The sequence below is a fragment of the Somniosus microcephalus genome, chromosome 6 (genome assembly GCF_052327205.1).
Source record: "Somniosus microcephalus isolate GS21.2 chromosome 6, FLI_Smic_1.0, whole genome shotgun sequence".
NCBI classification, from domain to species: domain Eukaryota; kingdom Metazoa; phylum Chordata; class Chondrichthyes; order Squaliformes; family Somniosidae; genus Somniosus; species Somniosus microcephalus.
In genome coordinates, this window is record NC_140992.1 from 217,188,810 (window position 1) to 217,215,022 (window position 26,213).

Sequence of the window (26,213 nt, forward strand, 5' to 3'; positions counted from 1 at the left end):
ACACAATGAATGGTAGGATCCTAGGAAGGACAGAGGATCAGAGGGACCTTGGTGTGCATGTACATAGATCCCTGAAGGCAGCATGACAGGTAGATAAGGTTGTTAAAAATTTATGGGATACTTGCCTTTATTAGCCAAAGCATAGAATATAAGAGCAGGGAGGTTATGATGGAGCTGTACAAAACGTTAGTTAGGCCACAGCTGGAATACTGTGTGCAGTTCTGGTCGCCACACTTTGGAAGGATGTGATTGCATTGGAGAGGGTGCAGAGGAGATTCACCAGGATGTTACCTGGGATGGAGCGCTTCAGCTATGAAGAGAGACTGGACAGGCTGGGGTTGTTTTCTTTCGAGCAGAGAAGGCTGAGGGGAGACCTGATTGAGGTGTACAAAATTATGAGGGGCATAGATAGGGTAGATAGAAAGGAACATTTCCCCTTAGTAGAGGGGTCAATAACCAGGGGGCATAGTTTCAAGGTAAGGGGCAGGAGGTTTAGAGGGGATTTGAGGAAAAACTTTTTCACCCAGAGGGTGGTTGGAACCTGGAACTCACTGCCTGAAAGGGTGGTCGAGGCAGGAACCCTCATAACATTCAAGAAGCATTTAGATGACCACTTGAAACGCCATAGCATACAAGGCTACGGACCAAGTGCTGGAAAATGGGATTGGAATAGACAGGGCTTGATGGCCGGCGCGGACACGATGGGCCGAATGGCCTCTTTCTGTGCTGTATAACTTTATGACTCTATGGCTCAAAAGCATATGTGCATGCAGTGCTGTGAGAGAAAGCAAAGGAATGGCCAGATCCACCCATCCTATTAGAAGAAAACAATGAAACTACCACTTTATTACACACTCTGGATTCAGTGTATCCTCTCTGAGCTGTTCCCTACCTCCTTAAAAAAAAAGGACATAATGATCCACTGATGTAAAATTGTAAACAAAATTATCCTTAATTATCGCAATGTGATCATCCTAAATGGAGGCCTACATCTGGGCTGGCTCCAACAGTAGCTCTCATGGCCCAAAATAATCCTGGATACTAGGAGTTCACTTCCTGTATTTCCCCCCCCCCCCTCCCCTTGCCACCTCCTCTTCCTTCACTGACTCTTTTACTGGGACACAGTTCCACATTTAGCTGTGTTTTTATGATTTCATAAATTATAATAAAATACTCTATATGCATAATTATTCTGAGGCCAGATGAGTACTCTTATTTTAATCTATTATTTTTATCATGAAAAATGACAGAAAGTGGTTGCGGATTTTACACTTTTTTAACTTACAACAGATATTTAGCGTTCAGACAGTTAAACCTACTAAATACACAGTTACTCTGAGCCTCCCAGATCCATAATCAAGGCAAACGCTACTAATGCTCTTAAAGGTGCACACATACCTGTCACCTTATTTAAACTTATATCTAGGTGCTGTTTCAAGGTCTGCTCCATTTGCAAAGGTTGCCGTGTCATATCATACCTTGATGCTTGGTGACAGAAAGCAACATACCAGGTAGAAATTTAAAGGAGCATCATTGCCTCATTGGGAGTTCTGCACAGCTTCACTTCCCGGCACTGCAGATGCTATATATGCTGCATCACTTTTTCAGTGCTTTGGAATTTTCACCGTAGATTTTCAAATTAAAACTCAGATAAGCAGGTAAATTAGTAACATCAGATGTAATCAACAATATGATATTTTAATCTTTGTTTCAAAAATGTTCAGAAAGCCCAGGGCAGAGAGGTCCAAGTTGATAGTCTCATGGTGATGCTGTACTCAAACTGAGAAATTAATGAATTTTATATGACTGATAAATGACCTTCATGTCTTCATATGGAAATGAAGGGCCTATATGGAGATGAATGTAAATGCTTTTTGTCAGATTTTTTCAAAATCCAGCTTTATTTATTAGGTTGAAATAACATTTTAATTCCCAAAATGTCATTTTAAATACATGAGTAGAGTATTAAAATATCAAAACTAAAACTGAAAATGCTTTACCAATAATCAACTCTGATATCCATATATCACACTGCTGTTTATTAATCAGTGTCCATGTAAACCATGTCATTTTATTTAATTAAACAAATGAACTAAAATCCAATATCAAATTAATTTCTGTAACTGTGAGTCAGTGAACATTTCATGGAGAACAAATGCAATATTGCTGGTTTAATTTTAAAAGAAAACATAAATAATGTAAAGTATCTGGTGTGCTGATAACAAACATAAGGTGAAATATTCCTTATTGTTGACACTGAGATTAGAGTACAGTTCCGACCGCACACACACCCCCCTCCAATTTTCTCCCTTCTTCTTCTGACGATGCTGACCCATGCTGGGGCACCAGATGCCCTCTGGCACCTCATTTTGAAGAATACTCAAGCTGAGAAATGAATGAATCAATTTCCATGAGCATAGAAAGATTCTCAGGGATGCCAACAGGAGTCAGTTTAGGGCTGCCAGTAGGGAAAAGGGCTGGGTCAGGCAGCTGCATCTCCCGCATACCCTCTTTAAACCCGCCACTGACTATTTCCAATAGTAAGTACGAGCAGCGCTAATCTTGACACCTTACATTTCTGTTCCCCACATGCAAAACTCTATGGCTTTATCACGATTGACTTTTCCAAGTTTTTCACGGTCCTTAAGAAGTATGTCACATGTTGTTTGCTATTTCCTTTTTTGTCCATTTTAAGATGTGGAGAAGACTCTAAATCCCCCAGTAATAATGGACGAAAAACCCATCCCTGCTCTCTATCAGTCTTACTCATGTGTTGACTCGCACCTACTTTTTTGTGAAAATTAACATCCATGTAGCCCAACAAAGCACGCTCAAAATTTCTAACATTCCGAACTAAAACATATAGAAAAAGTGCAATAAAATATTTATTTATGTTAGCATGGCTTTTCCTGATCCATATATTGTGCTATGAATGATCCACAGATTTTATATTGGAATAGGGGGCATTGAGCTAATTAAAGTACTAAGCCTTCTCCTCATGCTTTAATTAGCTTTCCTGTCTCTTATTCTGGCATAAACCCAACTGGATCATTCATTCTAGCCACAGTAAGCTTCAGTAACTGTTATGTATTAGATGTATTATTGCCGTACTTTCAAAATGTAACTGCTACACTCACTGCTATTAAGATCAGTGCTTATATTTACTTACAATTCCTGCAGGATTCAAAATCCTTGCTAAATGTGCGACATAGCAACGACCTTTCATTGCATTGAAATGTATTGAATGTGATTTTCAAGTCAAATATTTTGGGTAAGAGTTGCCAATTGCTGTTACCGTCCATTGGGCCCTCTGCCTCAAATTAATGTGGCTTGGAAAGGATGATCCCAATATCTGATTATTAATGTAGTGGAAAATGGCTGGTGTGGCAGTGGAAAAGTTTTTTTTTAAACTCCAATATGTATTGCTAATTGTAGCTTTGTCCCTCGCACTTTATTTTTCCAGATGCCAAAGCAAACATCAGGGATTACTATGGAAAGATGCCGATGAACTACTGGAAAGGCGATGAAGATTTATTCGAGCCCACCTACTCACAGTCATGTAAGCCTCAAGTTTCTCACTGATTTTTTTCTTTCCACTCGTCAGTTGTAGCACCAAGAAGACAAAAAAAACAAAAGTGCAGCAGATCATTAAAAAAAGGCAAGAGAAAAATCTCCAGATGGTGAAAATGATATGCAATTGACCTTCATGTTACTGATAAGGAACAGGCTTCATAGTTAAGACATTTTTTAAACTGTCATTTAAGCAACAAAGTACATTGGAAATCTGCTCACACTTAGACGGACAATGGGGGCTATCTCCAGTGTTTGGTTTAATTAAGCACTTCACTGTTAAAGTTTTTTTTTTAAATCGTGAAGTTAATTATTTTTTTTAAAAATGCCTCCATCTTCTTGACATATACATAAGGTCCAAAGTATACAGCACTATGCAGCATAACACACTGATGCAGATTAGTGGAATTTCAAATTCACACTGATTTAATTTACAACAGTTCCATGCATGATATATCACAGCATCTTTGCTAAATATTTCCTTTGCATTTCATGATTTGTTCATCTAGAATATTGCATTACATTGCACAATATCATAAATGCAGCATATTTAAAATGAGTGTCTTAAGAATATGTGTATAATAAAATTACTATTAAGAAAATAGATTTTCAGCTGTTAAATGGTTAAACCGTACATGATCATTATTTCTTTTTAAATCTCTGTGTTAATTTGTCTGCATGAAATGATGCCTGGAGCATCTTTCTTTGTATATGAATTTGACAAAGAAATATAATGTTATGCAAAAGTAGTTTATGTAATTTGAAATTAATCAGCATTAAAATTATATATGGTGTAATTTATCAAGATTTGTTAATGGCTTTCCAGATTTGACAGCTTTCATGATGGAGGGAGGGCGGGGAGGAGTCGGGGGAGGGTGAACCCTCGTAGCAGACGTCACTGTGTGACTTCTCATTAATGCACCTATGCCTTATCGACCAGTGCACCTGAGTGCTAATGAGATGGTACAGGATCATATCATAGTAAGAATCCGTAAACCTTTTACACTTACAATATGTTCTCCAGGAACGTTATAATAATCATGATGCTTTCATTGAATTCAGGTCGTGCCTCCAAGTTTTAGTTTTACCTGTCTGCGTGGCTTATTCTAATTTGTTAAAATGTGGGACTGCAGTATATTATAAATCTTAATTTCTTTGCCAGTAATAAATACATTTTCATTATTCAGAAAGCCATTTTTCTCCTTCGCAGCATTTAATTCTGTGTAGAAGGAGCCAGATGTTGAAAAATGCAGTAGATGACATTTTCCCTAAATCTTTCTATTAATAAAGCATGGTTTCACCACATTATTGCAAAGAACATGTTTTAAAGCAATATTTAGCAGCTCAGCTATTATTCTTGTGTATCCTTCAGTTAATTAAAACTTTAAAAACAATGAAAAATTAGAACTTTTCTCTGCTTGCAGATTCAAATGATTTATTCCTATATTGAAATTGTAGTGCTATCGAATTCTGTGGGGAAAAGAACTCATTACAGATGGAGACTTTATTTCCTTAAAACAAAAGCATGTGCCTTGGCATACCTAGTACAGGAACTATATTGTGACTCGCTCATTGTAAAATAAACATGCTTCTCTATGCATAGCCCAATTCTCAAGTTAACACTTTAAGCAGGCACAGTGAACATTATATAAAAAATAATTCATGGTTACATAAACTTAAATTATACTGCATGGAAATACAGAACTGAAGTATATCTCATTGTAACCGAACTACATGTTTAAGTTAAGTCTGTGATGTACTATTTTTCTGCAGTTGGGACAAAATTAAAGCAGTTTAATGAACAACACTTCGATGTGCTAGCGTAATAAATGATTGCATGTGTAAAGTAGAGAAGTAAATAATCTCAGTCCTATTCTTACATTATACGCAATCTGCCACATATTATTTTAGTCATTATTGTGTTGAATGACTTGTAGCAACCATAGAAATTACATTTTTCTTTGTTTTCTTTTGATATAAAAAGAAAGAAAGACTTGCATTTATATAGCACCTTTCACGACCACCGGACATCTCAAAGCGCTTTACAGCCAATTAAGTACTTTAGAAGTGGAATCACTGTTATAATGTGGGAAACGCGGCAGCCAACTTGCGCACAGCAAGGTCCCACAAACAGCAATGTGATAATGACCAGATAACCTGTTTTTATTATGTTGGTTGAGGGATAAATATTGGCCAGGACACCGGGGATAACGCCCCTGCTCTTCTTCAAAATAGTGCCATGGGATCTTTTACGTCCACCTGAGAGAGCAGACGGGGCCTCGGTTTAATGTCTCATCCGAAAGATGGCACCTCCCTCAGCACTGCACTGGAGTGTCAGCCCAGCTTTATGTGTTCAAGTCCCTGGACTGGGACTTAAATCCACAACCTTCTAGACTCAAAGGCGAGTGTGCTACCAACTGAGCCACAGCTGACAATAGTAGGGCATGGTTGAGAAACAATCATAAAGATTCACTGTTACGAATAAATTAGGAATCCTAATAGGCACATAGTATAGGTTATTATACAATTCTGAGTTTTGTGATCAAGACTGGCCACATAGAAAGACTTCACCTAGACATTGAGTGCAGTAAATGTACAGTATTTATAACCGACACATTGAACATTTCATTATGGTCCTCCTAGCTTTACTTAATGTTAAGATTTTGCTTACTTCCACAGGACTAACTATATTATGTGGCTGCTGGATCAAACATGCAGGACAAGTCAGCAAAATGTGTTCAAATACAGTCATTGTGAAGATTTATGGACTGGTTCCAGGCTATTGATGCTTAGAATGGAAGTAAATACATAGGTGCATTAAAAACTGCACATAAACTACTCAGGAGTCCATGCTCAATCACCTAGCAGTCATCTGCAATTGAGATTCTCTGCTTAATATGTGAACTTCCAGGTCCAGAGATATTCAAGGAATTATAGATATTTCAGCACAGAAGGAGGCCATTTGGTTCATCATTCCCATGCTGGTGATCGCTCCACATCAGAACTATCTTTAAACCCAGTTCCCTGTTCTTTCCCCATACACTTTAACATTTCATCTGCAAGGGTTTATTTAATTCCCTCTTCAATTTCTTGATTGACTCACCTTCAATAGCCACCTGTGGTGATGCATTCCATATTGTAATAACTCTTTGTTTGCAAAAACGTGTTCCAATCTCTCACTTTATGTTTTTAAACTAGTCTTTAGATTACACCCCTTTGTTATTGATTCACTGACCAGTGGAAATAATCCTTCACTATTTACCATCTCAAAACCCTTTCATAATTTTGAATATTTGGATTTGATCCCTTCTGCTCCAGTTTTGGTTATTCAAGTCTGTCGTAACTATATCCTCTCATCCCTGGTATCATCCTAGTGAATCTATATTATGTATTTTACCACAGTTGTGATGCTTTGGATAATATTTTCCAGTGTTTTATTTTTCTGATTGATTTTAATTTCCTCCTTCCTGTTGGGTTTTTCATTTTCATGCTTAGTCATTCATTTCATTATATTATTCATGCTTCTCTCAATTTAAATAGCCCGTATGTTTCTCAACATGTTTTGATTCCCTTTGTCAGAGCAATCTGTGATCACTTATCATCAACATTTCAGTGTCATATGTCATCCTGCTAATAATTATGGGTAAATTATTGTACCATTTACTTGTAGTTCTGTGTAAATCCTGCATCTATTAAGATAAAGCAAAGCTATCATCTTGGAGGATAGCAAGATTTACACAAGAACTCTGATTTTTTAATTACATCATTTAGCTATCTTGTCACAGGAAAACTATGTTATGATGGCAACCTAAGGGGCCTCAAAAAGTGAGCATGGGATATTCTGACCAAAGGGTTAAGAAATATTCACAGGGTGTGAGTAATGTAATAAAACAAATTAGTTCACCACTGGGATTTAGTTCTAATTTAATTATATTGAATGTAGTTAGTATTATAAGTTATGATAACAGGTGACATTGTAGCATAATTCAAAATGAGGCGCACTTTAGTTTGCTCTGGGACACTGCAATACTTGACAAAGGTCATCTGACACAAAATTAGGGCATTTAAAGGAATTGACTGTGGTCACTGAGTTCTGAGCCAGCACGTTGCCATTTATCAGACTTGTGTAAAATGTCAACCCTGACATCACAGAATGTATATAACTTGAACATTTGACACTGTGCTGTGGACTACCAGATTGATCCTACTTATTTTATCTTCTTAGATCCAGTACAGAGAGCAGTTCAAATTCATCATTTCGAAACCTAATTGCAAGCCTTGGTTGTTTCAAATGAATGAGTATATTTCATGTGAGGTGAATTACGCTGATTAAGTGCCAGTATAACAGAAACTGAATTTAGTCAAATTAACTGCAAATGAGCCTTTGGGAAAACAAAAGCCAAAATCAACCAATGCATTTTGCATTGATTAAAAGTGTGAAAACTTCCCCTCACTTATCAGAAATGGTACAGGACTGCACAGAACCGTACTAGCAGCCAACAAAAAACATGCAGACCTTGGTGTCCTGTACCACAGAATTGTAGACTCCCAGCATGTATGCTCGCTGTAGTTATAACTACTGACTCATGATGTATCTCCCAAAACAGGGTGGAAAAAACCAGCCTGCGCAGGCCTAGTAACAGTAACTGTGCCAATACAAGTCTAACATCTGTATCATTTAATTGCTAGAAAAACAGAAAAATACACAGAGAGAGGTGAAGGTTGCCACCTCTAAATCAGAGCCGTTTGAACTCTTTATTCCATAAGCAACAAGTTTTTACATCAGTAGTTTAACCGTGCAGATGTTTGTACTTCACATTCCGTGGAGGACTTAAGTTTACACAGAACGTACTGACCTTGCAGGATCACCTTGTCTGTACTGAGAGATGACTCACATGAGCTGGCTTCCTGTTTCTCTACCGGCAGAACTCATTTTAACTCAGTATGAGTTTGTAAAAATGGAACTGGGATTTTTTTTTTTTTAATAGACTGGCTCTGATATGTTAATATCCTAATAATAATCCAAAGGAAAGGGATGCTTGGTAGCACTGTAGACGCCCATGGCAAGTAAGGGACAACCTGAGGCATCTCATTTAATGATTAGATAGAACAAAACAAAACATAAATGCTGGAAATCAGAATTAAAAATATAAAATGAAACATTAGCCTATCTTTCTATTTCAGATGCTGAGTGACCTGTTGTGCACTTCCAGCGTTTTCATTTAATTTAGTGACTACATCCTTTAGCCGTTTCTATATATAAATGACCAAATAGGAGGTAATAATTTCCATCATAAGGTATGACAAATATAACCACAGTGGAACTCCTGTCCTGGCCCTGTTTCTGAAAATAGCATTACATTGAGTATTAAAATAAAGCTTGTTATTTGTTAAGTATTTCTACCACAGACCAAGAATTATTTTCCTTTGGAATTCGAGATATTGTGGCGGTACCACCGGTTGTCCCTTACATTGAGATACATAATTCCCTTTAACTTACCTTTAATTGTATCTGTTACTGCACTCAGGCTTCATTCCTGTACTCTGTGCGATGACGTCATGACATCAGAGCTCGGAACCCTCTGGCAGTAGAGCTCGGAACCTGCTAGCAGTTGGGTTTGGAACCTGCTGGCAGTTGAGCTCGGAACCTGCTAGCAGTTGAGCTCAGAAACTTCTAGTTAGTCCTCGTGGCGTCCCCGCTGGGGAAAGACCTACACCAGGGTGCTCCTACAGTCAGCCATCTTACCTGCTACCTTACCTGTTGTATTTAACCTGTTCCTGTAAATAAACAACTTATTTATAGTTCGTCGAAGTCGAACTCGATTATTTAGTGGCGATGCACACGAACCGCTACATTGGTGACCCAACAACGTGAGTACGGGAGCTCATCAATTCCAACACTACAATTGATGACCCCGTATCCGTGAACGATTTTCACGGTAGCAACGCGTAGCCTGAACCTCGTCTTCCCACAAGACGACCGACGAACAACCACGGAACAGCAACCGCCTAACACCGTCTTTGCGAACGTATTCGCAAGGTAAGTGCAGCCTGGAGCAGATCCCGTTTGACACGGACAAAACTCAACCGGACCCCGTTTTTTTGTGAGCAATTTTCACAAAGGAAGCACCAGCCGTTTTGCTGTCGCTACCGCAATCCAGGGAGCCACAGTTTCCCTCGTGCTTTATAAAGGTAGAAGCCCCGTTCGATGAGAACATCAATGCGGCGCCGACCACGCACTTGCTTACGGTCCCCGTACTCGTCTTTCCTACCACTGTAAAGTCTGTGGGTTGTTTAATTAATTAATGCACAGACTCCAAGAGTAACTTAAAACAGGACTTTACTATTCGAAGGTCAGGGCGAATCTGCCCCATAATTCCTGACACAACACTTATATACTGGTGTGGTCACCATCGGTATTACAGTATACAGAAGCCAAACAAAGTGGTGCCACACCTAAAATAGTTCTCTTAAAGGTGAACGGTTACATACAATAGTTCTCTTAAAGGTAGACGGGTACATACACTACAATCCTCCCTTTTTAGCTTACAACACACTTATTCCCCATTAAACATAACATATAATCAACTTCATGTAAAACAATTCACAGATATAGTCTCTGCGGGAAACAGTTCACAGATTCAGTCTCTGCGGGAACAGTTCACAGATTCAGTCTCTGGTCTTAACTCAGTCTGAACAACATCTCTGTGGTGTAGCCGGTTCACATTTCTAGCGTGACTCATCCAATAGTCTTTCCCTTGGCTTAACAGCTTGAACTTCTGTCCTGCTGAACCAGCAGTGCTGACTTTTACAAACAGCTGGACTGCCTTGGTAATTTTTCCTACTTTCCAACTGATTTGGCCTCCTTCGTAGGGCCCACGTGCATGATCTGATAGAAGTGATAATGATTTAGATGGTTATCGTCTTCTGCTTCGTCTTTTTCTTTTCTGCTTCTTGGAGACTCTCGGGGCTCCCTTATCAGCTGCCAGCTGTAGCGTCACCATCTCCCTATGTTCCTTAGACTTTAAGTGCTTCATCCTGATTTCTGCACTTTGGGAGTTTTCATCACAAGCTGGGCAGACCAAGTCCTCGTAATATTCCGTGTCACTCAACAGGTCATGGTAATATTCGGTGTCGTCCTGAGCTAGTCTAGCGAGAGGGCCTGCTACTTCTTCCTTACCCAACTGGACGTTAGCCGACTGTTGTTCCCTCCCTAGACATCTTTCCTGAAGAGACTTCTTCATGCGTTCATATTCATCCCGCTCTTCCTGGGTTTCCTGCCAATCCTTCACTAATGACCTCATTTGTGATTCCAATACTTCCCCTTCCATCGGGGATTGATTGATCGGGCTATTCAATCCTTCTACTGGAGCAGCTGTTTCAACATTCTGTAGTTCCCATTGACGTGATTCAGCGTACTTTCGGCAGCCCCGTAAAATCTGTGTTGCAACCTCAACTATTCCCCAAACTTTTGAGAGCTCCGAACCCCTCCCCTTTGAAGATTGAAGCTCGTGTTCAAATGGTTCCCCTTGCAGAGTCTTGTCTCTCAGCATATGAAGGAGTTGGCTGACCGTTAACTCTTCCACGGGGACCCTGTGGATCAGAGTCTTCTCCATTTCATCCACCTTTTCCTCCAATGCTTTCACCTTTTTTTCCTCTTGTACTTTGGCTTTAAGCGCTCGGAGAAGTTGTGCCTTGATGCTCTCTAGCTCATGTTCAGGGGCCATTCTTACAGTCTCTGTGTTTCTTACAGTTGCCTTTTCTTTCACTGAAAGAATTCCCAGTTGAATCTGTTCTTCAAGTTGTTGAACCTCGGTCATTGCCGCCTCATATTTGTCTTGGGTTTCCTTCAATATTTTTATGAGTTCTTGGACATCTTGACTTTCATGTTCTGCCATGTCTTTCACCTCTAATTTCTCATCTATGGATGGAACTTCTACCGATGAGTCTGTCTTGGCCTTGAGCTCATTAAGAATTTCCTGCAGCCTTTGGACTTCTTGTTCATGTTCAACCTTTAGTTGCTCATATGCTTCCACTGAAACTAGCTTTTCGGAGGTTGCCGAGTTAACCCCCTCCAGGATTGTAGCCTGGGCCTGTTCCTTCAACCTCTCAAACTCTGCTTGTAAGGAGTCGTAGAGAAGAACTGGAATAAAATCCTGGCTTCCTGAAGATTCCTCTTCATTTGCTTCTTTCTGCAAATATTCTAACTCCTGAACATCATAAGGGAGATGTGATTGGTCACGATGGCTCTATGGTCGCTCTCTGCTTGAGCTAGCTGCTTCTGTTGTCTTTCCAGATTCTCCCATTCGGTGTCATAGAACTTTTTCATTGTTTTCATCTCTTGTACGAGACGGTAACTCAATTGTTCTAATTGTTGTCGTGATTTGAAATAAAGTTGAGTCCAAGCTCGGTGTTCTTCCATCATGGATATGTCCTTAAACTGAACAGACTCAGAATTCTCTGTCAAACTATGTTGTCGTTGTTCGGTGGAGCTCTGTTCTGAAACTTTGTTCTTCTCTGAAGCATAAGCCTTTCTGCATGCCTTCGTTTTTCCAACCTTAGTCGGCAAGTCCATTTTAGCCTTGTCTTTCACATTTGGGTTGGTCTTATCGTCATCCGATTCAGAATCTGAGCTGATTGTCTGCACCGAGTCCTCACTCGTTATGGCTTTTAGATAGGGCCATTCCATGTCTATTTTCTTGATCCACTCCCGTCCTAGAAGTGGTGGTCCTCTCTCAGGTAGTACGTATAAGTTCATTCTTGGGTGTTCTTTACCCCTATCTCTCACCTTGACTCTTATCTTTCCCATGGGGTATACTTTATGCCCCGTGTATGTCTGCAATATGAACTTGGTATCCCTTAAGGGTATATGTGAGAATAGCTGGTGGTAATCCCTTCGATTTATGACTGATAGAGCTGATCCAGTGTCCAACTCCATTTTCACTTGGACTCCAGCTATTTTTAGCATGACCCAGATAGTTTGTAGGTCAGCTTCCTTACTCACATTGTGAATTCTCAGACTACCCAGCTCCTGGCCATTTGGGTCTGAGTCCGAATTCTGTTCGTCTGAACTCTTCTCAGCCACCTTGTGTACCTTGTTGTACTTTTCCTGTGATGGCTTCCTTTGGTTGTTGGTCCTTTGGTTGTTGGTCTTCTTCCCTGACCGGCATACCTTAGCTATGTGACCCAGTTTGCCACATTTCCTACATTCCTGGTTCTTAAACCAGCATTGGTTCTGGTCGTGTATTGTCTTCCCACAACGATAGCATTTTGTTGTTGTCGAGGTAATTTGATCCACACTGAGTGCCGCTGTCTTTAGCTGCATTTCCGCAGTTCCCTTCGCTGCGGCTTCGTGCGATGCTGCAATAAGGACAGCCCTGTCAAGTGTAAGGTCGTTCTCTTCGAGTAGTCGCTTTTGCGTTCCTTCCTTTGCCAATCCGCACACGAACTTGTCTCGCAATGCCTCTGTCAGATTCCCTCCAAACTGGCAGTGTTTCGCTAGTCTACGCAGTTCGACCAAGTATTCTGCGTTGCTTTCATCGTTCCTTTGCGTTCTCGCATAGAATTTGAATCGTTCCGCCAACATCAACGGTGTGGGGTTCAAGTGATCCTTCAGAACAGCCACAATATCATCGAAAGTCTGATCCGCCGGTTTAGCTGGTGATAGTAGATGCTTCAAGAGCCCGTATGTCTTCGCGCCCATCGAGTTTAGCAAGGTTATAGCTTTGTCATCTTCTTCTATTTTATTGGCCTCACAATAGATCTCAATGCGTTCCACATACGTGGCCCAGTCTTCTACCTCGGAATTAAAATCGTTGATGTTACCACGCTTAGGCATCTTCCTCTCTTCCTGATAAACACCACGAATTATTTCTTTAAAATTTTTTTTTTTTCCAAGATGGCGGTTCCCGCGAAAATGGCGGTTTCCCGCGCTTATCTTCTCTCCCTGCCCACTTCAATGGCGGTTTCCCACTTCTGTCTTCTTCCCCGCCTAATGGCGGCTTCCCGCGTTTCTTCCCTGGCGGGAGGGGTACACTTTCCCCACGGGCGACGGCCGCTGGCTTTCAGGTTCACAGCCTGCGCGTCGGCTTCAGTGCTTTCCCTTTTCTCGGCAGGGCAACCGGCGCTGGGTACACCCCGTTGACGGCAAACAGTTTCAGCCGCTGGGCTGGCTCTCGCTCAGTTCCCTTGCTCGGGCTCTGTCTCTCTCCTGCTCGCTCGGCTCTACCGGCGCTGGGTACACCCCGTTGACGGAGAACAGTTTCAGCCGCTGGACTGGCTCTCGCTCAGTCTCCCTTGGTCGGCTCTGCCTCTCCCGCTCGCTCGGCTCCCAATCGCGCCTCCCAGCCCTCTCGCAGTCTGGTGCTTCCCTCCCCGGCTGCGGCTGAGTTTATCTCTTCCCGCGCCTACGTTCCCGGTCGCAGCGCTTCGTGGCTTCGGTCGCTGCCCGGCCTTTTTCGCCGGTCGCGGTCTAGCTGTCTCACGACGCCGTTGCGTCCCCCAGCCTGTCTGTACCGCGGCTTCCTTGCTCCACGCTGCCCCAGTCTCAGCGCCTCTGGGCCCGACTTCTGTCCGGCTCCTTTCCCCCTCGACCGTGGTCGAGTGCACCGCCCTTATCCTCCGGTTATTCTTTTTACTTTCCCTTACTCACAGTCACCGTGGCCGCCTTGCTTCTCGTGCTGATCGGCTCACTCCTCACCGTGGCAGAAGGGACAGTCAGTGCCTGTTGCTGATGGAAGTCTTTGTCTCTAAATTCTTCCTCCTTTCTAGTTCTGCAGCCTTGAGTTTTTTCCCAGCAGAACGACAAGGGCGGTTGCCTCTTCTCGACGCTCGTTAACTGCTTCGGAAGTATTTGCCGCAGGGTACGATCAGACTCGTCGCCACTGTAAAGTCTGTGGGTTGTTTAGTTAATTAATGCACAGACTCCAAGAGTAACTTAAAACAGGACTTTACTATTCGAAGGTCAGGGCGAATCTGCCCCATAATTCCTGACACAACACTTATATACTGGTGTGGTCACCGTCGGTATTACAGTATACAGAAGCCAAACAAAGTAGTGCCACACCTAAAATAGTTCTCTTAAAGGTGAACGGTTACATACAATAGTTCTCTTAAAGGTAGACGGGTACATACACTACAACCACCACATGGATCGTCCGCCTCTACGTCCAAAGCAACAGCAAGTATACATCTCTCCAAGTGTGGAGTACAGCATGTTCGGGCCCACAAAATTGGAGCGTGCCCTGCGGGGATACCATGAGGACTCACCCCCACGAAACACGAGGACGCACTCCTCGTGCACGAGGACCCATCCCTCGCGAACCACGAGGACCTATCCCTCGTGAAAAACGATGACTCCTTCTCCGCCGATGACGCACCAGCCCTTCAGCCTGCTGGTTGTGTTATCTACTACACAATTCGGCGTGAACAAAAAGCGTGCCGCCCTCCTGGCTGTGTTCTCCTAAATCTACAACAGTTACAAGTGTTGCCGCCCTCCAGGCAGAGTTGACCCCTCCTGAAAGCAACAACAACCCGGACCATTGCCGCCCTTTCTCCAGTTTTCCCTTTAACAAACGCAAACCTCTACTGACGCTGCACACATCGAGGATGGGTCCAACAGGCATCCTGCGGCCGCGATCAGTCACGTGAAAGTTGCTGGCCTCACCGATCACTGATCAACGCAGCAACTCTTCACCCTCTGTTGTGTTAATGTCGTAGCACTATGGCACACACCGTTCCGCGTGTTCCAGCCTCCTGAAGGTTTCGCTCACCTGTCGGCGAGTTCACCGACCTCGCCAGTCAAGTCCTTCTGAATTGCCCATCGGCGTTCTGCAGGGGGCCTATGTGGCGGTACCACCGGTTGTCCCTTACATTGAGATACATTTAAAGGTAAGTTAAAGGGAATTATGTATCTGTTACTGCACTCAGGCTTCATTCCTGTACTCTGCGTGATGACGTCATGATGTCAGAGCTCGGAACCCTCTGGCAGTAGAGCTCGGAACCTGCTAGCAGTTGGGTTCGGAACCTGCTAGCAGTTGAGCTCAGAAACTTCTAGTTAGTCCTCGTGGCGTCCCCGCTGGGGAAAGGCCTACACCAGGGTGTTCCTACAGTCAGCCATCTTACCTGCTACCTTACCTGTTGTATTTAACCTGTTCCTGTAAATAAACAACTTATTTATAGTTCGTCGAAGTCGAACTCGATTATTTAGTGGCGATGCACACGAATCGCTACAATATAAACAATGTTTTTGGAGGATGTGCAGAGCTGCTTTGAGATCTATAGTCAGCTAAAGTCACTTACAAGAGAAAGTAGCTACTGGTATCAGCCGACAGTTTAATTGCTGGTGCTTTGACTGGCTGAGCATGAGCCAGTCTAGTCCACAGTCCTATTAAAAAATTTATTGACCAGCTCAAATACCTATTGACGTGAATAGGAAATACTACATAGGTTTAACTTCATTTCAGATAGATGTGCTGGTGTTTTAGGAATTTGCTACTTCATCATTTAATTATAGAAGTGCCTTAATTTCCTGTATGAGACATTATGTACAGCCTCATTTGCATCTTCTGTTTTCAATGAATCTTTTTCATGTCTGAATTCTGCTGTTATGAAATAAATAACAAAATGAATTAAGCTTTTGAAATCAGGAAACAAGGCATTGCTAAGTAAAATATGTCACTAATTAAAATGTAGGTGCCATCATATCACGGGTTTAAACTCGCACTGCCACTAATTTGTATTTATTTTGCAGGCTCATTGTTTTTCTTTATTAAAATATGCATTTAAAACTTGCTCATTGTAGCTTTTAAGGTTTGTTCTTCTGACTGGAAATATTTTATCGAGCATGAAAGTGCTTTTGGATCATTTTCTTCTGGAACAAAAAAGTATAGGAAAGTAACTGGTCAAAAATGGCTACTGTAAGTTGTAAGGTTAGATACATATTCTGGAGTTGCATTCAATTATCTGTGAGAGCAGGGACAAACTTTGGAGAATCTTCCATCTAGACAGCAAATAAATTGGGGAGAGTACATGACAGGGCACGTTGTACATAAACTAATAGCAAGAACTGGTTTGATGGGCTTTGTGGCCTTTTCTTGTTCCTAAATCAGGATGGCACAATATGGGCGACTAGCTTAAAATACCCCACGCACAGTGGGGTAAATTTTCACCTTCACCTTGGGCAATAACCTTGCAGAGCAGATCATCTGGCAGTTGTAGGACCCGCCCGATTTTCATTCCTTCATTCATTTAATCGCCAAGTGTTTCCTGGCTGCCTTATCGGGCAAAACCTCCGTCTGCCCATCACAAAGCAAACAATGGCTGGGTGTGGCAACAGGGGCAAACTAAAATCAATTATTTTACAGGTTGACACCCCGCCCCCCAATACAGGGGTTTCATAGAACCATGGTCAGGGTCAGAGGCAAGAACATCATCGGCATTCCCCTTTTCTCTATGGGCAGGCATTGGAGATTCCAGCAGGCATGGGCACGCGGGTGCTGGAGATGTGCCCGAACCAGCACTTGTGCCAGACTTCCCCATGCAAATCTATAGATATGTGAAGAGAAAAAGATTGGTGAAGTCAAGTGTAGGTCCCTTGCAGTCAGAATCAGGGGAATTTATAATGGGGAACAAAAAAATGGCAGACCAATTAAATACATACTTTGGTTCTGTCTTCACAAAGGAGGACACAAATAACCTCCCAGAGATGTCGGGGAACATAGGGTCTAATGAGAGGGAGGAACTGAAGGAAATCAGTATTTGTAGGGAAATGGTGTTAGGGAAATTGATGGGATTGAAGGCCGATAAATCCCCAGGGCCTGATAATCTACATCCTAGGGTACTTAAGGAAGTGGCCCTAGAAATAGTAGATGCATTGCTGGTCGTCTTCCAAAATTCTATAGATTCTGGAACAGTTCCCATGGATTGGAGGGTAGCTAATGTTACCCCACTATTCAAAAAAGGTGGTAGAGAGAAAACGGGGAATTATAGACCGGTAAGCCGGACATCGGTTGTGGGGAAAATGCTAGAGTCCATTATAAAAGATGTAATAACAGAGCACTTGGAAAACAGTGACAGGATCGGACAAAGTCAACATGGATTTACAAAAGGTAAATCGTGCTTGACTAATCTACTGGAATTTTTTGAGGATGTAACTGGTAGAATAGGTAAGGGAGAACCAGTGGACGTGGTGTATTTGGACTTTCTGAAGGCTTTCAATAAGGTCCCGCATAAGAGATTAGCGTGTAAAGTTAAGGCACATGGGATTGGGGGCAAGGCACTGACTTGGATAGAGAACTGGTTGGCAGACAGGAAGCAAAGAGTTGGAATAAACGGGTATTTTTCCGAGTGGCAGGCAGTGACTAGTGGGGTACCGCAGGGATCGGTCCTAGGACCCCAGCTATTCACAATATATATTAATGATCTAGACGAAGTAACGAGATGTAATATCTCCAAGTTTGCAGATGACACAAAGCTGGGTGGGTGTGTGTGCTGTGAGGAGGATGCCGAGAAACTCCAGTATGATTTGGACAGGTTGGGTGATTGGGCAGATGCATGGCAGATGCAGTATAATGTGGATAAATGTGAGGTTACCTACTTTGGTGGCAAAAACAGGAAGGCAGATTATTATCTGAACGGCAATAGATTGGGAGATGGGGAAGTGCAACAAGACCTGGGTGTCCTTGTGCACCAGTCGCTGAAGGTAAGCATGCAGGTGCAGCAGGCGGTTAAGAAGGCAAATAGTATGTTGGCCTTCATAGTGAGAGGGTTCAAGTACAGGAACAAGGATGTCTTGCTGCAGTTGTACAGGGCCTTGGTGAGACCACACCTTGAGTATTGTGTGCAGTTTTGGTCGCCTTATCTGAGGAAGGATGTTCTTTCCATGGAGGGAGTGCAACGAAGATTCACCAGACTGATACCTGGGATGGCAGGAATGACGTATGAGGAGAGATTGGGTCGATTGGGCTTATACTCGCTGGAGTTTAGAAGAATGAGAGAGGATCTCATTGAAACTTATAAAATTCTAACATGACTAGACAGACTAGATGCAGGAAGGATGTTCCCGATGGTGGGGGAGTCCAGAACCAGGGGTCACAGTCTAAGGATAAGGGGTAAGCCATTTAGGACAGAGATAAGGAGGAATTTCTTCACCCAGAGAGTGGTGAACCTGTGGAATTCTCTACCACAGAAGGTAGTTGAGGCCAATTCATTAAATATATTCAAGAAGGAGTTAGATATATTTCTTAAGGCTAAAGGGATCAAGGGATATGGGGAGAAGGCAGGGACAGGGTACTGAATTTGGATGATCAGCCATGATCTCATTGAATGGCGGAGCAGGCTCGAGGGGCCGAATGGCCTACTCCTGCTCCTATCTTCTATGTTTCTATAAATGAGGTGCCCTCCCACTGACCCCACAAACTGACTCCCCGGGGTCCGCACATGAAAGCACCATCAGGCAACAGTGTAATCTCCAGGATCACCAAACTGAGAAATGTTGTGACCACTCTTGTACTCATCTTATGCAGTAGGTAATTATATACTTTTATTACGTGTCTACAATTGTGGGTATTTGTGCCCAGTTTTATTTTCCAGTTCATAGCTATATTATTTTTGTACAGAAGTAAAAATACATCCAATTGCATCAAGTGCCATTTGCAGAAAGAATTTAACCCACACCAAGGGGGGAGTTTTAACTTGAAAAAACGGACAGGTTGGGGTCGGGTGGTAGACATCTGAATCCCAACTCCAACCTGTCTGTATTGATTTCTTTGTGGGTTCAATGATGAGACATTTATGAAAGAGAATGTCTTTTAATCTAAAGTCTGTTCAACTCTTTATACAGCATTTACAGGAGACATCATGCTAGTGATGCATCTAGAATGAAACTGAAACTAAACTAAACTGCCTTGCTTGTCTCTGTCACATGCCCTCTGCTGGTCAGGCACAAGCAATCAATACATGCAAACATGCTGGTAAGGCATCATAATTGAACAGGCAAATACCATCTCTATTTGCTGATATCATTACATCTCCTTTTCTTAAAACAAAAGTATTTTACTTTTAACTAACAACATGTTTTCTTTGTATTAATCTGCATTTTATCTGTAACACTTAATGAACTTACATTATCATTATCATGATCAAGGTTTTTTAACCTTGCTTTGTGTGTTCACATGAAATATGTCAATACACTAGAACTTGAAGAAAGAATAAGATAACATTACTTCCTTCTATAACAATAGTCCTTAAATTTGCTCAATGAGTCTCTCAGGAGGCTTCACGTGTCTTGAGGATTTTCTGATTGATTGTCCTTGAATCTGAGTTGTTGCCTCAGATAATGGTTTCTCAGCTGCGTGATCAGGTTGTTCAACAGTATCAGTCTCTTGACCTGCTGTGGCTGGTCCCATGAGAAGATCTCGACGATTTCTTCTCAGAACAGCACCCTCATCTGTCTGAATGGTGTATGATCTTGGTTGAACTTCACTCAGGACAGTTCCCTTCTGAGTCCATGTGTTTGTTTTGTCTTTGAACCTTACTTGGTCACCAGTGTGGAGTTCAGGTAGGTTTTGTGTTCCTCTGTCATAGTAGTACTTTTGCTTTTCTTTCTGTTGTTCTTTGAACTTCCTCACTTTTTCCCCCTCTTCTGTTTTCAGGAGGTTCTCCGGGATGGGTAGGTTTGACCTTAGCCGACGTCCCATCAGGAGTTGGGCTGGTGACATACCACACTTGAGCGGCGTTGTGCGGTATACAAGCATGCTCTGGTAGAAGTCAGTTCCACTGTCTTTTGCCTTGTACATCAGTCTTTTCACTGCCTGGACCGATTTTTCCACTAGACCATTGGACTGTGGAAAGTGAGGACTTGACATTGTGTGGACAAAGTCCCACTCTTTGGCAAAGTGTCGGAAACTTGCATTGTAAAACTGGGGTCCGTTGTCTGTGAAGACCTCGCTTGCCACGCCATGTCTGGAGAATATGGCTTTCATACATGTTATCACAGCATCTGCAGTGGTGGTGTACAGTCTACAAACCTCTGGATACAGGGAGTAATAGTCTGTGACTACAAGATAGTCCTTCCCTGGACATACGAATAGGTCAGCGCCTACCTTCTGGTAAGGTCTGTCTGGCGCTGAGTGTGGCTTTAGTGGTTCTACCGGATTGCTTGCTCGATATTTCAGGCATATTGTGCAGTTTGACACCTCATTTGTCACATCTTGGTTGATTCGTGGCCAGTACATCACCTCTCCTGCTCTTTTCTTACACCTTTCGATTCCCAGATGTCCTCCATGGATCTTTTTTAACATCTCTTTTCTCAGACTCTTTGGGATAACTATTTTACTTCCTTTGTAGATGATGTCTTCGACCACTGATAGTTCCGCCCTGCAGTTCCAGTACTCTGCCATGTCAGGTGAGCAGTCTTGCTTCATGTTGGGCCATCCATCCAAGATGCTTTTTCTCAGTCGTCTCATTGTTTCATCTTTGTTTGTCTCGGTCTTTATGAGCTCCATTTTTGCATCTGCTATGGGCAGTGCACTTGTGATCATGTCCACGTAGGCGTTCACTTTTTCATCCATTGTGGTGTTTGCGGGCTCACTTGGGTCAACAGCTCTGGACAACGTGTCTGCTGTATACATCGGTTTACCCGGTGTGTACGCAACATTCAGTGTATAGCGTTGCAGCCTGATCATCATTCTTTGTATTCTAAGTGGACAGCTATTTAGTGGCTTTTGGAACAATGCAATCAAGGGCTTATGGTCAGTCTCTACACTGATTGCTTGTCCTGCCACAAACTGGTGAAATCTTTCACAGGCGTATGTGATGCTGAGCAGCTCCTTTTCGATTTGAGCATATCGCGTCTCCGCGTCTGTCATTGAGCGCGATGCATATGCAATAGGTTGCCAGTAGTCATATTGTTGCAGAAGAACGGCACCGAGCCCACTCTGTGATGCATCTGATGATATCTTGATGGGTCTCGCTGGGTCATAAAACCTCAGAACTGGTTCCTCTGTGAGCAGTTTCTTTAGATCGCTCCATGACTTCTCATGCTCATGATTCCATTCCCATTCTATGTTCTTTTCAGTTAGTCTTCTCAGTGGCGCCATCTTTTCTGAGAGGTTGGATATGAATTTCCCCATGTAGTTGATCATTCCATTAAACCTCTGCACGTCCTTTTTGCATTGTGGCTTTGGCATATTCTCAATGGCGGACACCTTTCTGGGATCTGGTCTGATGCCCTCACTGCTAAGGATATCTCCCACGAATGTCAGTTCTGTCACCCCGAGCTGGCATTTCTCTCTATTCAGCTTCAGGTTTGTTTTCCTTGTTGCTTCCAGCACTTTTCTCAGTCTCTCGTCATGCTCAGTTCTCGTGGTTCCCCATACTATGATGTCATCCATTGATGTATCAACTCCCTCCAGGTGCTCATAGATCATATGGATAGTTTCAGGAGCTGAGGCAATGCCAAATGGTAACCTTAGGAATCTGTATCTGCCAAATGGACTGTTGAACGTGCACAGTCTTGAACTTGCTTCATCCAATTTCATCTGCCAAAATCCTGATGATGCCTCTAACTTGCTGAAATACTTTGCATTTGCAAACTGTGCCATGATTTCCTCACGTGTAGGAAGCTTGAAGTGCTCTCTCTTTATTGCTCTGTTTAGATCTCTTGGATCCAGGCAAATTCTGAGCTTTCCATTCTTTTTGTCCACTACGACGAGGGAACTCACCCACTCAGTTGGCTCATCTATCTTCCGAATCACGTTCAGGCTTTCCATCCTGTCCAACTCTGCCTTCAGTTGCTTTTGAAGAGCAAACGGGACTTTTCTGCATGGATGTATGACCGGTGTCATACTTTTATCTACTCTGATCGTGTGTTCTCCTGGAATGCAGCCTAGACCCTTAAATAGGTCGTTGTACTCTTTCATGAGTTCATCATAGACTGTCTCTCCTTCGCTTTCCACAACAAGGACTCTCTTTACCAGGTTCAGTCTCTCACAGGCTTTTAAACCTAGTATGGCTTGCACATCCTTTGGCACCACGATTAATGCTAGCGTGTGCTCTCTGTCCTTGTGTGTTACTTTGACAATGCATCTTCCTTTCACTGGTATATCAGTACCTGAGTATCCTGTCACTTTCACTTTTATTCCATGTATCTTTGGTCTGGGTCTAATTTTCTTAAAATCAGTCTCTGATATCACATTAACTTGTGCTCCAGTATCCAATTTAAATGGAATGTGTATGTCATTCACTTTTAGTGTCAACATCCAGTCTCTTTCTTCTTTTTTGTTTTCAGACACAACATCTACATAGAACTCCTCTATGTCGCTTTCATCTACTGCATGGACCTTGCTTTATTGCATTTGGTTCTTACAGCAACGGGCATAATGGTTGTTCTTGTTGCAACTATTGCATGTTTTACCATATGCTGGACACTTTCTTGGTGGATGCTGTGTACCGCATCGACTACATGACTTTCGATTGTCCCTTTCATTTTCGTTCGCTGGCCACGCCTCTTTTTTCACATTGGCGCTCTTTTTGTTAAACGGTTTGTGTCCGTTCTTACTCACTGCATCCACGTTGCAGCTACTGTCACTGAACAGCTCCTTTGCCTGCAACTTCACAGTCTCTGTAGCCCTACACAGTGCTATGGCTTTTCCCAGGCCTAGATCTTGCTCTCTTAGCAGTCTTTCCCTTAGACCATTATCCGGAATACCACACACCAGTCTGTCTTTTATCAGCGAGTCTGTCAGTCCCCCAAATTCACATGATTTGCTTCTGTTTCTCAGTTCAGTCACATACTGATCAATAGTCTCACCCGTTTTCTGTACACATGTGAAAAATCTGTGCCTCTCAAATGTCACGTTATGTTTAGGTATGCAGTAGGCCTCAAATTGTTCCATTATTTTATCTAGTTTCATTTTGTCTCCATCAGCAGCGAATGTGAAGTTATTATACACCTCCAGCGCTTCATCACCCACGACATGTAAGAACAGTGACGATTTCCTTTTATTACTTTTCTCGTCAGCTCCGATTGCTGATAAATACAACCCCACACGTTGTTTGAACCTTCTCCAATTTTCAGCCACATTACCTGTCAACTGAAGCTTCGCCGGTGGGAGTAAACCTTCCATTTTTCACTTCGTTAGCTATTCTCTAATGGTAAGTAACGATGTTCTCTTTTGGCTTGCTAATCTGTGGAGAGCTGATTTAACTTCAGATTTTTCCTCTTCATCTCTTTCAATCACTTCTGACACCATGTATTGATTTCTTTGTGGGTTCAATGACGAGACATTTATGAAAGAGAATGTCTTTTCATCTAAAGTCTGTTCAACTCTTTATACAGCATTTACAGGAGACATCATGCTAGTGATGCATCTAGAACGAAACTGAAACTAAACTAAACTGCCTTGCTTGTCTCTGTCACATGCCCTCTGCTGGTCAGGCACAAGCAATCAATACATGCAAACATGCTGGTAAGGCATCATAATCGAACAGGCAAATACCATCTCTATTTGCTGATATCATTACACCGTCCACTTCTGGTTTTAACAGAGGAGGGACGGAGGCGCGTGTGGCCAACCCACTCCCTGAATGTGGGTTATCACTAAATATTTTAATGAGGCTGCGTGCCTCATTTTGAATCTCCATTTTAAATTCAACTCTGGGCGGCCAGGTTTCCTGGGACTCGGGGAACCCGGGAGCTAAAGGGAGGTGATGACTGCTGGATCCAGGATGTAAGTGTCTTTCCTGCTGGATCTAGCATCCCTGCCTCACCAACCCCCCGCGATTGGCAGTCCACCCCCTCCCCCGACCCTTCCGATCTCCCCCCGACCTCCCACCCCATCCCAGAGGCCTCCGATCTCCCCAAGAAGGCCTTCAAAATCCCTCTGGCCTTCCAATCCCCAGCCCCCGACCACCCCTCCAGCCCACCGATCACGGACTTTTGCCCCCCCCCCCCAAAATCCGAACCCCTCCGATCCTGGCCTTCCGAACCCCCCTCCCCTGATCTCCGACACCTCCCCCCGCACCACCCCCAATCTCTGACCCCCTCCGATCTTGGCCTTCTGATCCCACCACCACCACCCCCCACCCCGATCCCGGCCTTCCGACCCTCTCCAATCCCAGCCTTCCTACACCCACCCCGATCGTGGCCTTCCAAACTCCCCAGATCTCTGACCCCTCCTATCCAAGCCTTCTGACCACCCCCTCCCCCCGATCTGACCTTCTGACCTTCTGACCTCCCCTCCGATCCAGCCTTCCAACCACCCCCACTTCTGATCCTGGCCTTCCACCACCGCCCCCCCAACCAATCTGGCCTTCCACCCCCCCCCCCCAACCCAACCGATCCCGCCTTCCAACCCCCCATATCTCTGACCCCCTTCTATCCCGGCCTTCTAACCACCCCCTCCCAATCACGCCCTTCAATCTCTCCCTCACTGCTCTCTGCTCCCCGGCTGCAGCCTGGTGATGCAGGCCTCCCCACCTGCCAGCCAATCAGCCTCTCAATCTGGATGGCTGCGGGGAGGGGAATACAGAGAAAAAAAATGTTAATCAGGCCCTGCCGTTAAATTCAACAGGGCCTGAGGGAAACCCGTTCTCCAGGTTTCCCAACCGCAATCCAGTCCTCCCTACCTGCCTCCAAGTTAATATCCTGCCCCAAAAGTGTGATAGATACAATGGCCTAGAAATTCAGTATAGCCACGTTTGGGGCGCTACAGCCGGGCGTTCGCTAAATTTAGCGCCCGGCGCAAGTTAGCGCCACCTTCGCCAATATTCAGTTGCATCATTCCAAGAGGTTGCTGCTGTGCTAAAGTAGACGATGCACGACTATCATAAGGCGCTAAGCCAGCGTGCCGAGGCGCTAACACCGAGGGCAGGCGCAGCGCAGGTGCGGCGAGTTTCTGAATGAAGGCAGACACGCTGGCGCCGGTCAGCTCTTAAAGGGGGAGGGTCGACTTGTTTGGCTGCCATGCCCTGCACACTGCAGGCCTGAAGCAAGGCCTGACCATTGCTGGTTCATCAGTTCTACGCCCTGGACCATGGGGAAGCCCGCTATTCTTCCAAATCCCATTGCATGCTCTTGCTGCTTATCTGGGGTCATGGGGAAGGAGATGTACTGACGTCTCCTTCTGAAAAGGGCATTGTTCACCTGGCGGATGCAGCAATGTACCGCGAACTGGGAGATGTCGGCAATGTCTCCGGTAGCGGATTGGAAGGAGCCGGTGGCATAGAAGTTGAGAGCCACCGTCACCTTCACTGCCACCGGCAGAGACGTCCTGCTCCTCAGCTGTGGCTGCAGATCTCTGCGAAGCAGGTGGCAGATCTCAGTGACCACCTCCCTTCTGAATCGCAGCTTCCGAACACACTGCTCCTCAGACATGTTCAGCTATGAGAACTGCTGGCGGTATACCCTGGGTGGGTAAGGCCTCCTGTACCGACGCCTGTTGGCCCTTCTCTGTCTGGCCATGACTGGCACTCTCTCACGGCGTCTCTGATCCCTTTGAATGCAATGCAGAAAGCCAACGTTTCCACCCATTGCAGCCCCCATTATATGTGGTGACTCAAGGCTATGGCACTGAAAGTGAAATCCAAGTGCAAAGCTCTGGCCTGAAGCCAGAAGTACCTGTGCGAGCGCTTATTCAAAGCAG

The 26,213-nt window shown here is 43.7% G+C and overlaps 1 protein-coding gene across 9 annotated transcripts in view; it reads left to right on the forward strand.

Annotated features, from left to right (window-relative positions):
- LOC147116456 (retrovirus-related Pol polyprotein from transposon 17.6) overlaps positions 1-26,213 on the forward strand; it is a 614,807-nt gene that overhangs the window by 583,150 nt on the left and 5,444 nt on the right. For 8 of the 9 annotated variants that reach the window (XM_085991401.1, XM_085991398.1, XM_085991403.1 and 5 more), the window contains one exon: positions 3,464-3,559. The gene's annotated coding sequence lies outside the window, so the exon portion shown is untranslated. Of the gene's footprint in view, positions 1-3,463; positions 3,560-6,249; positions 9,376-26,213 lie in introns of those variants that run through there. The other variant, XM_085991400.1, reaches the window with a different exon arrangement.